The sequence below is a fragment of the Galeopterus variegatus genome, unplaced genomic scaffold (assembly GCF_000696425.1).
Source record: "Galeopterus variegatus unplaced genomic scaffold, G_variegatus-3.0.2 Scaffold4063, whole genome shotgun sequence".
Lineage (NCBI taxonomy): Eukaryota > Metazoa > Chordata > Mammalia > Dermoptera > Cynocephalidae > Galeopterus > Galeopterus variegatus.
Genome location: NW_007730174.1, coordinates 172,709 through 185,126, shown reverse-complemented (window position 1 = coordinate 185,126; position 12,418 = coordinate 172,709). Strand labels below are relative to the sequence as shown.

The 12,418-nt window shown below is 46.0% G+C and overlaps 1 pseudogene; it reads right to left on the bottom strand.

Moving 5' to 3' along the window:
• Nucleotides 1–6,629: 6,629 nt before the first annotated feature.
• LOC103602235 lies at nt 6,630–7,864 on the bottom strand (annotated as a pseudogene).
• Nucleotides 7,865–12,418: the final 4,554 nt, after the last annotated feature.

The window sequence follows — 12,418 nt, the reverse complement described above, 5'->3', positions numbered from 1 at the left end:
TTTTTACTTAATCTCACCAGCTTCTATTGTAAAACTTGTAAAACTGTACTTAGCAAAACCCCACCTATGTCTCTTCCTGTAACTTCTTGGTCTGGAGAATAAATGCAGGAAGAGAACCCCAATTCGTGGTTAATTTCCCAAATGGAAGAAATGCCTCGCGCTTGAGGAAGTTCTGGGATATTAACCCCTTTCTGGGGCTTCTCACTGCTCAAAAAAAGAGGTGGGCTTTGAGTAACCTTTGGGGGCTCTGTCACCCAGGGGAAAATGGGGTGACAAATCCATGGGAGGCAAAGCAACAGGCTACCCACATGGAGGTGATATTTTTTACATGCTCCTTGGCACTGATGGTGTGCCCAGTTGTGGGCAGGTGGTCTGGTTGCAGCTCCATGCCTCCAGTCCCCTGGTGGGCCCCAAGGCACTGGTGATGTGCCTGGGCTGGAACTAATTTTTTGTACTTTGCTTACATCTAAAATGGGGGAACTTCCTGTGGGAACCAATACTTGAGCTGTGTTGTTTAGCTAAACTGCTGCTTTGCTGCTGTTTCCCTAGGGAAGGCTTTTTGTGCAGCTCAGGGTTTAATGGTTGACCTTATAGGTACTTCTGGCTCTCCAGAGATTGTGTGCACCTGAGTTGTGTAGAAACTCTCATCTGGACCTGAGTTTTTTCATCAAACTGCACCCCATGCAATTCTATATTCCTGACCAGTCTCCTCTGAGAGGTCCTGTGCTAATTGGGGGTTGGATTGGCTGTCCTTGCTGTGTCCCAGTGTTCTCCTGGTGGGCCCATCTGCCCCACTTCCCATGCTCCAAACACTTCCCATGGGACAGGCCCTATGCTGGTCTCTTGCAATGACTCACTGGCCTCTGAGTGGCTCCCCTTTTTCAGCTGTTCTGGCTCCTCACTCCTATGTGGGTCCACAGGAACCCTTAGTGGTCTTGCTGTCCTGTATGCTGCCAAGGCCCTCTTCTCCTCTGCTGCCTCCTGAAGGGCACAGCTGTGGCTTCTGCCGGCTCCTGCTCTGTGCACTCAGCAGCTCCAGCCTTAAAGCGGCTGAGGTGCTAATCACTCCAAGCAGTCTTTTTCTTTCTCTCATTGTGGCTTCTCCCCCTTCATGAGCTCTGTAGGTCTCTCCTCCTCTTCCCCTGAGCTCCAGCGGCCCTGGATTGGCTGTTGTTACATTTTTATAGTTTCAAATTGGTTGATTTGTGGGAAAGAGTGACACTGGGGACTGTCTATTCTGCCATCCTGCCAGGAACCGAAAGAGATTTATTTTAAGGAATGGGCTCACAGGACTGTGGAGTCTGGCAAGTTCAAAATCTGCAGGGTAGGTGGGCAGGCTGGAGACCCAGGGAAGAGCTGATGCGGCAGCTCGAGTCCCAGGGAAGTCTGGAGGTGGAATTCCCTCACCTCGGGGGACCTCGGCCTGTTGTCTCTTAAGGCCTTCGACTGATTGGATGAGGCCCACCCACACTACACAGGGTAATCTGCTTTACTCAAAGTCTACTGATTTCAGTGTTAATCTCCTTTTAAAAATACCTTCACAGCAACATCTAGCCTGGTGTTTGATGAAATATCTGGGTCCATGGCCCAGCCAAGTTAACACAGTAATAACCATCACGCCAACTAAGAACAGGTGCTTGGTAAATGTTTGGTGAATGAACTAATGAAATCTGCTAATCTTATGTTTATTTTCTTCTCCTTTCTCCTTCTTTTTCTCGCTCCTTTGTCTGCTTCTTTTTAAATGCCTTTCCTACTTCCACTTTTTTCTTCTTTCTTTCTTTCCTTTGTGTATGTTTCTCCCCACAGTTTCTTCCAGGCTTGTCGGGGTCCTGACAACTGAGAAGATATATAGGGAGTGAGGTGGAGCAGAAAAGGCCATGGCTGTGACCACAGTGACCCCTGAAGAGCCTCTCTCTTGGCAGGAAAGGAAACCACAAGGGGAATGGACTTGTCAAGGTCAAACTACATTAGTGGAAAAACCCAGGTCTCCCGGAAACCTGTGCTCTCTTCACTAACTTTGCCAAAACCCTCAAGTGGGGCAGGCTGGGAAGTAATAAAAGGCTCCTGCAGGAACACTGACCTCCTACCACCTGCACTTCGGAGAAACTACGCTTTACTGATCCCTGCACTATTCCCGCAGGCAGAGTGAGCCCCGCTAATGCTGGGAGTCAGTGGATTTAGGTGGGTGCCAAGCATCTGGTGTCAGAATCCAGGGTGTCCGCTCACCCTCAGGGGGACAGCATGAGACCCACTCTCAGTTATGCTTCTGCTGGGGAGGCCTGCGATGCCAAGCTCCACTTCACAAGACTTAGTCCTGCTCGGCCACCTCCTGAGCAAACATAGTCAAGTTCAACCTGCCTTTCTCCTTTTGCCCCCTTGCCTCACAACAAACATTTATTGAGCACTTTCTCCATGCCAGGCACTGTGTCAGATGTTAGGGACACAAAGATGAACATGCCAAGTTCCCAGTCTCAGAGCACTCACACGCCAGTGGAGGAGACAGCCTGTATGGCATTGCAGGGTTGTGACAGGGCTCTGTGTGGGGCACACCTGCCCTTTTGCCTGTACTTCATCTAGGACTGGTCTCCTGGGCAGCCCTTTGGACATGTTGACTCCCTGTTCACTGATTCTTTCATTCAGTCCTTCCAATTTATACATAAAATTACTGCAGCCAGAAAGGTGAGGTGTCCTGCCAAGATACAGCAGGGTCTCCAAACAGAGAGGAGGAGGCCGAATCCAGTTTCTTTTTAAGCCAGCCTCTCAAGTGGGTCCTGTTCGTAAGAGTTGTTGAAAAGTTCCCACCACTAGAGGGCACCAACCAACCCTCAATCAGTTCAGATCTGCCCACGTCTTGAAGAAGCCTCGGTACTAGGTCCCTCTATTCCCAGATCCATAATACTAATTCCTCAAAATGAGCTCTGCAGTTCAGGCAAGCTTTAAATTGGCTGCACAGACTTTACTTTTGAGCCAATAAGAAGTTAAGGGGTGAAGGAGTCAAGCTGTCCTAATACAAAAAAAAAAAAAAAAAGAGGCCAAAGATTGCCTTATTAATAAATACGCCAGAACAAATGCCATAAAAGGCTTTTAAAATTCTTTGCTTATTATCCTAACTATCTGACAACATCTAATATCAATACATAACCACATGACCTCGCACTATTGACAAGCCACTTTACAGTGATGATATCAAATAAATGTTGTCTCATGAACCATCAGAATTGCCTGAGGGCTTTTTCTTTTTTTAAGATACAGATTCCAGGGTTACACCCACAGATATTCCTTTTAATAATCCTAAATCTGTGACGGGCCCCAGAAATGTGTGTTGTCAAATGCTTCTGATGCGTAAGAGAGTCCAAAAGCCATTGCTATGTGATTGGAGTATCAGAAATGGAGAGAGCAACAGTGAAAGAGAGACTTGAATCCAAATATCTGGTGACCATTGGGTGCCAAAAGAGGGAGAACAAATCTACAAGTGTCACTGGGCAAATTGAGGATGTGCCCCCTGCTTTGCGAAGCAGCAGCTACATTTGGTCTTCGGAAGGCGGGTGTCAGTCTCTTGGCTGAGGAGTCTCTCCCATGACTTCTAATCTCAGTGGGATCGAGGCTATAGCAAGGCCAGGCATCCTGCTGGAAAGGGCACTGGTTTTAAAGTTAGATCAGCCTCAACTTGTATTTGGCCACCTGATCGTTACGTGCTCTCTTGCCCTTGAGTCAAGTGCCCTTGAATTTCTCCAGCCACAGTTTTCTTACCTGTAAAATAAACACAATACTCAACTCATTGTTGTGGAGATTAAATGGGCAAAGGTCAGCAAAGCACCACTGCTCCCTTGCAAGGCACCAGCGGCCAGGGCTGTCTCAGGTCTGTAACACAAGATACACCTACGTCAACTCCAGCTGGTAGGTGATCGGGAAGGCTGTCTTTTCTACCATGCAGCCTGAATTCATCACCTGACAAGCACTCATATTTTCCAAGTCCAGGTCAGGGAAAGAGAGTCTGAGCCTCCATTTTGGCTTCTACCACTCTTTAGGAACTTGCAGAGTTTGATGTTGACCTCTGTGTTCAATCCAGTTTTAGAGTCCTATACGCATTTTCTGGATCTCTCCTAGTCAGATCTTGCTGGCCATCTCCTCCTTGAAGCCACCTGCAACTTTGCACCTAGGACTCCTCGGAGCCCTGTGTGCTTTCCTCCTTCCCCCCTCCTTCCCTTCCCATCCCATCGACCTTCCTGGTCGATGTCCTTCACCCATTCTTTGCCTATCAGCCTCCCCAGGATCCTTTCCTGTTCCCCCTGCCCTTCTACTTTAAGTTCTTCTTAGGCAATTTCATCCACTCTCACAGTCTATCGGTTCCTGACCTTCAGTTTCTCATCTCAGTTGTTTTCTGGGCATCCACTTATAGGTGTCCATATGAACAATCAATATGTCCAAAGTTAAATGAATTATTTTCTCCTACACTCCCTGACCCCCTACACATTCACCCCCCAAAATGACCCTCTCTCCCTCCTTATTGCCAATCTCAATAACAGAGTCACATTTATGGTCAGTTCTTAGACCAGAAATCCAGCAATAATCTTCCCTGTTCTTCTCCCACCATGTTTAATCCTTCCCCAAGCCCTGCTGATTTTCTCTCTCCAACATGTTCAGACCATTCCTAACACTCATTCAGAACCTCATCATCTTTACCTGAGCTGCTGTGACACAAAGAAATTAAACTTGGTGCCAAGTCCACCCCCACCCCATGACTTGACTCCTCACCCATTTTATACCATGCTCTTCCTCATAATTCATGATCTGGTAAGATGACAATGTGGTTTCCCAAGACCAGAAAGCTATTTCATGCTCTTGTGTCCTTCTTCATGCCAAATTCCTTTACTGAAAGCACCCTTCCTGCCTGTCTTTGCGTGGCTACCTCTTACTCACTGTAGTGGATTAAATGGTGCCCCCCCCAAAATATGTTCACCTGGAACCTAAGAATGTGACCTTATTTGGGAAGAGGGTCTTTGCAGATGTAATTAAGTTGGGTGTCTCTAGATGAGATCATCCTGGATTATCCAGACACACCCCAAACCTAATGACCAGAGTCCTTAAAAGAAGAGAAGACAGAGGAGAAGAGATCCACAGAGAAGAAGACCATGTGAAGATGGAGGGAGATACACTGCCACAAACCAAAGAACACCTGGAGCCACCAGAAGCTGGAAGAGACAGGAATGAAATCTCACCTAGAGCCTTCAGAGGGAGTGCGGCCCTTCCATCACCTTGATTTTGGACTTGTGACCTCTAAACCTGTGAAGGAATAAATTCTCATTGTCTTAAGTTTCCAAGTTTCTGCTATTGTTATGGAAAACCAATACACTTACTCTTCAGGACTCAGTTCACACATCTCCTCCAGGAAGTTTTCCCTTCTTTCCTCCTACCATCATCCATCTCCTGCAGCTTATATCAGATTCCCTTCGTGTGTATGTCTCTCTCTATAAACTCCTAAAAGGTAGAAACTGGATTCTGTCCCCATGGTAATATGAGAGTCCTGCATCATTCCAGAAATTTAACAGGTAGGCGCTCGACCAGATCAACGCATGAGAATCTCAGGCCCCATGTACCTCCTATGGCCCCGATATTATGCCAGGAACTTCACAAACATGACCATGAATCATCTCAGCAAAGTCTAGGAGGTAGGTGCTACCATCACTGCTTTATAGATACAGAAGCTGAGGCTCAGCAACTTGCCCAAGACCGTTCAGTGAGCAGAGTCAGAATGAAAACCCAGATCTCAGGTCTCTGTGAGCACGAGCATGATCGTGGCCTGTTCAAAAGCCCAGTGGCCAACTGGAAGAGGAAGGGATGTTGGAGGAGAGTGGGGAAAAGACTGGGTCTTGACGAGCTGGCTTTGAGACAGAGCCATTGTGTGTATGTGTGTGTGTAAATGGTTATGAAGGTCATAGGTTAGGAAACTAAAGACAATTTAACTCATAAAGCAGCACAGATATATTACACCAGCATCAATTCTGAGACCTGGGAGCAACGGCTCCTACAAGATAAGAGGGATGAGAAAGGACAAAGAGGAAGAAGGGGAAAAGAGAAAGAGGAAGAGAAGAGGGGCAGCTCCGCTCAACTTTTGCAACAGAACATGTTTTTCTTTATCTCCCCCTCCACTTCTCTTGTCCATGTCTCTGCCCCTCTGGTGGCCTTACTGTGAGAGAATAAATTTCTGCTGTTTTAAGCCACCAAGTTTGTGGTCATTTCTTACAGTAGCCACAGGAAACTAATATTCCAAAATTATCTTCATCCCTATAAAAACTTATTTTCTCAGCAGTCTCCTTTAGTTTGGTGTTAGGGAGAACAAAATCCAGTCATAACAATTCACCCCAATGAGAGACCCTTAAAACTCTCAGAGGCAATTAAGTTTTGTTTTTTGTTTTTTGGTTGGGGGGAGGAGGTAGGTTTGATTTGATTTGATTTAAGTTTTGTAGAATACAAACATATGAGGCTAAAGCAGAAATAAGTATCGCTTCAGGAACAATGAGTCCAGCTGGCTTAGTGAACAGACTATATGTTACCTTCCTGACCTTCTAATTTCCTGTCTACCTACAAATCTGAGGGTTTTAATCTGCCTGGCTTCCTTGGCAGGAGGGTTAGAAGTCATTGTCCCTCTCATCCAGGAATTCAGCTTTCTGGACCCTTTGGTTGGGCCTAGCTGGCAAGAAAGCAACGCTCTCATCTTCCAAATCGTCATCTTCTTCTTCATCATCCTCCATGTCAATTTCACTGTCTTCTGAGTCGTCCTCCTCACCAGAGTCTCCACCTTGCATCGTGCCCACAACGTGCTTGCTGGGCCTTCTTGCATGAGCACCTCCATGGCCTCCCACTGTTTGGACAGCTGTCTCTTTTCCCATTCACTGTCAGATCCATCTTCCTCCTGGATGTCTGTGTCCTTGTCGTCGTTATTTCCACTCTTGAGCAGTCTTTTTTCTTCTTCCATTAGCTTGCTCTGCATCAGAAAGAGAGTAGTTTCAGCTTCCTCAAACCCATCCTGCTCCATCCTGTGATGATCCTTGAGCTGCTTTTGCTCCAGGTAAGCCAAATGTCAAAATTTCTCTAGGTAAATGTCATCCTGCTTTTGCAACTCTTCTTCAGTCTTCTCATACACGTCCATAAGGGCTGGCCGAACCTTCTGGCAGAGTCCGTAGTCACTTCTGATTTCTTCCCAGTCCTAATTTTCTTTTTTCAATTTTGGCTTCTCAATTAGCTTCATCGGAGGCCACATTATTGAGCAGGTCTTTAGTCTTCTGAACTTGCACCAAAATCTCTTTTATTGCAATTCTCATCACCTTTTCAGTCTCATTTCTTTCCAGAGGTCTGGCAATGGCTTATGTTCTCAGTTCCCTCAACTCTACCTCCTTGCCTAGCAAGTCATACAAGGATGCTCCTTGGGAGGTGATTTCAGAAGCAAGCTGCCTGGCTGCTTTCAAATCTGAAATCTTCCAGCTAACATCAAACGTGAACTTACTTTTATCTTCTTCTCCTGTTTTCGAGCCCTCCGTACCTTTGGTCTTCATAGCATTACAGAGGACGGACATAATCTTCAGTAGTTCTTTCACTGCATATTCATCTGCTGGATAAACTTCTTAGTATTGAATTTGATATACGCCTTGGTGGCCATGAACTGGGCAATTGCCTTCATGAAGAAAACTTGGTCCTTTTCAGTCTCAACATCAGAAGAGATGTCAGTCTGATGTTCATACCTTTTCACAAGCCAGAGAAGCACTTCAGATACAAGTCCAAAATTGGATGTGGAAATTTTCCACAGAAATATTTCAAGGTATCCCAGGGCTCTCATCATCTCTGTGAAATCTGGCAGGTTATTAAAACTCAAACGTTAGGGCCGGCCCGGTGGCGCACTGGATAGTGCGCCGCTTGGGAAGCGTGGCGGCGCTCCCGCCCGAGGGTTCGGATCCCATATACAGACCGGTTCCCGCTCACTGGCTGAGCGAGGCACGGGAGCGACACCGAGGGTTGCAGTCCCGTTGCCGGTCCCCGGTCTGGGGCGGGGGCGACACTGAGGGTTGCGATCCGTTGCCGGACACGGGAAAAAAAAAAAAAAAACTCAAACGTTAGCTGCAATTATCATTGCCTTGGGTTGAATGTGCCCCCAAAACTTAATCCCCACTGTAACTGTTGAGGGTGGGAAATCCTTTTATGGTAATTGAGAGGTAGGACCCTGAACTGGTGATTAGATTGTAAGACCACGCTGTGATGAATGGATTAAAAATAGTAGTCATGGGCGTCATTCTGAGGGCTTTAAAAGGAGGGTGAATGAGGAGTTGGTCTCTGTCCACCATTTTTCGCAATGTAATACTCTGCTGTCACTGTCACTGCCACCAAGGCTCTCACCAGATGTGTTCCCTGGACTTTCGATACCCAGCCTCAGAAACTGTAAGCAATAAATTTTGTTTTCTTTATAAATTACCCAGTTCCAGATATTTTGTTATAAGCAATGGAAATAGATGAATACAATCATCATCCGGCCCCCTCCTTGGTTTTGTGTTCATTTCTCTAAGCTCTAAGCTAACAACTCAAAAATAGTGTCTGCATCTTCCAGTGTGGCAGGGAACAGCACCGTGTGGCTATATAAATATGAGTGAGTTAAAATTAGATAAAATTAAAAATTCAATTCTTCATTTGCGCTAGCCCATTTCAAGTGTTCTGTAGCCACCTACGGCCATTGTCAGACACAGAACTATCCACCGTTGCAGAAAGTGCTATTAGACATGGCTGGGTGCTTAGCTGCAGATCAGGGACAGTCCCTGAGGTGCAGAGGCCAGAGAGGGGGCTCAGTGGGGGCTCAGTCAGACAGGAGCCAGAGCCACCAAGTCACTGGAAGACCCGCAGGTCACAGGGATGGGGCTGGCTTACTGTGGAGGTTACAGAAAAACATGGTGCTCTGGTCCCCAGGAGGCCCAGGTCAATGTTGCTCACTCCCCAGAGCCCACAGGCCCAGCACTTGCTGGTCTCTGGCAATTAAGTTTTTAAAGGAGGGGACTTATAACTCCTCAAATTAATCTCTCATTGGTTAGGTTAATGTAAAGAAATGAAGTGTACTGAAACTGCAAGCGGTAGGGTGCAATTTTAGGCAGGTGGACCAAGAAACAAATTTGTCCCACTCAGGAATGCAGATCTGCCTTCAAGGGCTATCTCCATCCTCTGGTTCTTCTTTTCATACATGGGAACATATAGAGTCTCCAAAAACTCTATGTTTCTTCTCAGTGGCTCCTGTGTCACTCAGGCCAGTGCTTGGCACTCAGTAAATTCTGCATTTGGATGGTGAATGAATGAATGACGATGGCAGCAGTCTCAGATCACCAGAGAGGGAGCAGTAGGGTTCCTGGCATGACTCATGGAGGAGTCATCTTGCTTGCACAGGTTGGTTGTATGTCAACCATCTGCCACTTGATTCCTGTCCTTAAAATGGGACCCCTGATTAACATTACTGTAACTTACATTTCTCCCAAACCTGAATCTTTTATCCAAATTCCCCAAGTTCTATGCAATTTCCCCCAAGTTTCATGCAATTTATAATTATCTCTTATTTTCGGCAACATATACCTGTAGTTTTCTGTGAAAATTAGCTCTGTAAAGCAGATGAAATCTTTGTGAAGTGCCAACTTCCCCAAGAGCTGTAAAAAGAACTTCCCTCTGGGCCGGCCCGGTGGCGCACTGGAGAGTGCGCCACTTGGGAGCGCGGCGGCGCTCCCGCCGAGGGTTCGGATCCCATGTGGAGACCGGTTCCCGCTCACTTTGCTGAGCGAAGTGAGGGAGCAACACCAAGGGTTGCGATCCCGTTGCTGGTCCCCGGTGCGGGTGCGACACCAAGGGTTGTGATCCCGTTACCGGTCAGTAAAAAAAGACAAAAAGGAAAAAAAAAAAAAAAAAAAGAACTTCCCTCAATACTCTAAGCCAAAGCTCTGTAATGTTAACTTCTGGAAGGTTGTGCAAGTTAACACAGAAGAAGAAGCTGTAAAAGTCAGCCTAAAAAGAAAAGCCTATTGCCTAGAATAATTAAAGCCCACAATGGACGCAATTCATAGCATCTGCAATATATGCGGGGGCTTCAAAGAGTTCATGGAAGGATTCATATTATCTTTTAATTCAATTTTTCTGTAAATTTTTTGAAGTACCTTCATACTTTCTAAGTGACGTTAACATCAAAATATGGAAAACAACACTTTTATCTGTCCTGCAATCTCCCTAAAAGTATTCTTTCTCAATAGATATATTTACGCCCCCCACACTCAGTACTTTTAAAAGCCCAAAAGTAAATCGTAAAATATGACCAAGTGAGAAATTGACTGTAGAATTCACTTCAGCACTGATGCAACAATAATCCTCAAAGTCCCTCTCCCAATTTTCCTTGCTTCAACAAAACTGTATTAAGCATCTACTACTTTCAAATCCTGGAGAGACATGTAAGAAGTGAACCATTGCATATAGAAGTAGACAGTACTTAATGGAAGTGCTGCAATTACCCTATGGAATGTTTGAACAAGCAGTGCTGCAAAACTTACCTTGTGCACAGGCAGCCTTTCAATCTAAGCAGTTAATTAGTCCCGGTTAGGACAACCCAGAACCCTCGCCTAACTATATTGACAAGCTCCGCTTCCTGTGAGACATTATCTGCTGATGTCATTGCCGGGTTGAGAATACTATTGGTGACCAGAGGGAGCAGAGGAATCAGGATTGCTGAGTAAGGGAAAGTCCAGAGAAATTGCCCACCCAAAAGGAGAGCTGACGCCACCCACAGCTGCTAGAGTGGGCAGTGAGAGCGACTGTTGCGTTGAGGCTACTGAACTGGGCCATCAGGACAAGTATGTTCTTCTTTCTTAGAGTACAAGCTTGTGGAAGGTGGAGCCAAGTCCGTTTTTGCTCTCTATTGCCAGCCCCTGGCTCACTGTCAGTGCTCACAGCCTGCTGTTATCACTGGACTCATGAAAAGTAGGAATGGGTGGAAGGAGGCTCAGGGGTGCAGCTGATACCCCCGACAATGATCACACAAGCAAAGAAAGCAGGTGTCCTACAGAATGTTTACCAGTACCAAACCACAGGGTGTCTGACTGGACTCTCCTTCACAGTAACAGAGGAGTAAACTGAGGCAGTCGGCCCTGGAGGTTACACAGGTTATACTTTGTGAAATACGTTGTGACAGCAGCTCACTGTGTGCCACTGGGCATTCCCAGGTCTCCTCTTTGCCCCTCAGATTCCTCAACTGTAAAAGAGGGGGTTGGATTCAATGCTGCCATGGGTCCTTTCAGAAGAAGCACCCTGTAATCCTAGTCACTTCGGAATAGAATCCAGGAGCTCCGTTCCCTTCGCACCTTGTCTTTCTGGTACTTCAGAAGTACTTTAGGGTCAGCCCCATGTGTGTTTTCCTTGCTCTCTGATAAGTCTCTTCATATTCCCCCCCCCTTGATTAAATCCTCAGTCCTGTTAATGAATCTAGAAAGTCTGGGGGTGGGGGTAGAGGGAGGGATTTGAAATCACCCAGAACTTTGTCTTAAAGCAATTTGGCTGAAATTACCATATACCCGCTACACTATTTTCTTTCTATTCATTTTTCCTTTCCTGCCTCCCAAATCCACAAATTCTCAGTTTCTAAAACTGGGGGGGGGGGCGGGGGGGGACACAAAAGAATTTGTTTCAGTGTTTGGAAGCTACATGTCAAACCTACGGTGCTAAAGACATAGTATTAAAAATAACAGTAGTAAACACATTCTGCTTGTGATTGCTGTGTTCCCCAGTAGAGGTCTTTAGATTCCAGGAGGCTATGTGCAGAGTAATATTTAATTAGCACTGTCTAATTTCTAGGTAGTCTTACTTCCTGGCTGTCTTTTGATTTTGATGCTAACATTTGAGTCACTTGAGAATGGCTATGATGCTGAGGGGCTTCTGCACTTACAGTCTTTTTTAGCTTCACACACGCTGGGAGAACACAGCCCACCAGCAAGCACTAGGTAGTGTCACCTGTGAGAGGGGGTGCCCAGAGGTCCCCATTCATTTGCCTAATTTTAGTCAATTTAACGAATTTCAGGAGATATTACTGTGGCTTTTTCAGTGAGAGTAAAGTTTTCCCAGGGATGCGAAAAGTATGAAATGAGTGAAAAAACCATAACACAGCAAACCCCACAAGCCACTACTAAAACATGTAATAAATAGTCACTGCAGAAGGAATTTGCAGGCAAAATAAAACCGCCAATCGAGTGCTTAAGCCCTCTTTTAGGTGCCTTGCATATGTGCCTTTCCTTATTTTACTCTAGTGACCACCCTGTGACATAGTAAATACAATTATTATCCCCATTTTACAGATGAGAAAACTGAGGCACTGCAAAATTCAGTAACTTGCCCAAAGTCTGGCCCAGTTGGTAGGTGG